A 2,298-nucleotide genomic window follows, 5' to 3' on the forward strand; every position below is an offset into this window, starting at 1 on the left:
ATGATGCGGCCGGGCTAAGCCCGCGCAGCAGACGGTGGCAGTGGGGCTCTCCCGCCCCGTGAAGGTGCGGTCGGAGTGCTGGATCTTGAGCCTCGACCCCGGCTTCGTGGCGGCGGACGGGCGACCACTGTGGCCGCGGGGGCGGCGCGGGCGGCTGGGCCTGGTGACGCTCCGGTCTCCCCCATGGCAACGGGGCGGCATGAGAGGGCATGGAGCTCTGGATCTCGGCGCTGGCGGCTCCCCGACTTGGTCTCCGGCTCCGCTTGGTGTGGCTGCGCGGGGCCTTGGTGGAGCGATGGTGGTCGACGGTATGGCTAGCCGTTGCCGGATCTGGCCGAGCATGGTCGAATTCGGCCGGCCAACGGTGGTTTCCTGCTGCGGTCTTGTCTCCGCGTGGTACGGTGACTACAGCGCAGCGATGCTAGACTCCGAGGCGGCGGCCTCGGGATGGTGGTTGATGTATCGGCAGTCGTGGAGTTCGCGTGGGCAACGAGGCGGCCGTGGTGTTCTTGGTGGAGGGAGGCTCATTTGGCTCGGCAGCGAGGCCTGGTGGTGGTCCTTGCATGGCGATGGCACGATTTCTATTCTGGGGTGCGCGGGCCAGTGGAGGTGCTCGTTGGCGTCGGTTGACTACATGGGAGTGGTGGTGTTGTTGATCCGGGCGAAAGCATGGCCGGCGACGGCGGCGCTCGTGGGTGTCGCTTTCTTCCTTGGAGGCGTCATCGTGGTGATCGGTGCACTTCAACTCTCTGGTCAAGATCTCCGGGCGATAGTCAGGATCCTGGTTGGATCAGACGGCGACGTCGTCTCCAACGCTGTTTTCCCTCCTGGGGGCGACGTCTTGAAGATCTTGGTCCCTTTTGTGCTTCCTACAAGCTGGACGTGCACGCCATCGCGGTCGGGAGGTGCCCGACCGACGGTGAGGTTGGTGTGGCGTTGCGACGCATGTGGCAACGACGATGTTGGTGATCAGAGCTGAGTCGCGGCTTTGTCCTTTTGATGTCGAAGGTCCTGTGCTTCAATGGGCAGTGGCGGAGATAGGGGGACCAACAGGGGCCCTGCCCCCCCCCCCCCTAACATCTCATATTTGCTGCTAATCATCTAATGAACAATGCATAATTAGTGTGTATTTTGCTGCTAAAAACCTACTTTCTAGTGATTTGGCCCTCCCCAACCAGTTCTAACAGCCCTCGGCCCCCCTGATAATATTTTTCTGCCTCCACCACTGTCAATGGGTGTGCCCATGCTGGTTTCTGGTTGTGACAAAGAAGTCGGAGCTGCGGTCGGCAGGGCCGCTGCAGCGACGATGACTCCATGAGGGCGGTTTTCAGCAGGCAGTGCTCTCCGGATGTTGCGCTGGACTAGGTCGATGCGAGGCTAACAACTTTTTCCTGTGAAACTCGTCAGCAAAATCGGAGCTGCCATGTTCTTGACGCTGCGGTCGATTGTTTGGCGTTGTTGTGGCCAGGTCGTCCGCATTTGCCTCTTTGGGGTTTGTATCTAGGTTCTTGCCTAGTTTTTCGCTAATTAACAGGATAACTCTTTTTTTCTTAATCAATGAAAATGGCAAAAAAATTGCCTGTTTCAAAAAAAAGGCCCCCGCTTGATGGTGTCAGATCCGACAGCTTGCGACCCGGACGATCTTTAAAAAAAGATCAGCCAGTGGCAACGGAGCTCAACCTTGGTGTGGTCTTCCCTGAGAGTTATTGCAAAGAATTTGCAACTATTTTCCTGACTTGTGATGGGATGTCTGTATTTGTATTTAGAGAAGGGTAAGTGATAGAACCTACAGTCAGATTCAACGATTAGATTTGCATCCTTTTGTTTATCCAAATGTCTAGAGTGTACAAGATAATGTTTGTGAGTTCGTATCCACTCCAAATGCGCAAAGATAATTGATCAAAGAAGGACAGACTCGATGAATTATCTTCTTTCGATGTGAGCTCTAACAGTTGGTATGCTAAATCTGTGCATAAAAGCTGAATACGTGGATACACAAACAATAGTGGGGATAGCTCAGTTGGGAGAGCGTCAGACTGAAGATCTGAATGTCGCGTGTTCGATCCACGCTCACCGCATGTCGTTTTTGTTAATTTTTTGGATTGCGAGTCGGTCTTCTCTAAATACCTTATTATTTTTTAAAACCATGAGCGTTACCTTTTTGAATATTCACAACACATGATGTTTTATGAACTTGCAACCAAAATTTCCGTTTCTAACAAATAATAGAAAATATGTTTGGGTCTGTGAGACACAAACCGTATCACTTAATGTGGCATACAAAACGTATTTTTCTGA

General features: G+C 53.1%; 1 non-coding gene across 1 annotated transcript; it reads left to right on the forward strand.

Annotated features, from left to right (window-relative positions):
* Window positions 1-2,005: 2,005 nt before the first annotated feature.
* Window positions 2,006-2,078, forward strand: TRNAF-GAA. The gene has a single exon. It is a non-coding gene; the product is annotated as a tRNA-Phe (tRNA).
* Window positions 2,079-2,298: the final 220 nt, after the last annotated feature.

Source organism: Triticum dicoccoides, chromosome 7A (genome assembly GCF_002162155.2).
Source record: "Triticum dicoccoides isolate Atlit2015 ecotype Zavitan chromosome 7A, WEW_v2.0, whole genome shotgun sequence".
NCBI lineage: Eukaryota > Viridiplantae > Streptophyta > Magnoliopsida > Poales > Poaceae > Triticum > Triticum dicoccoides.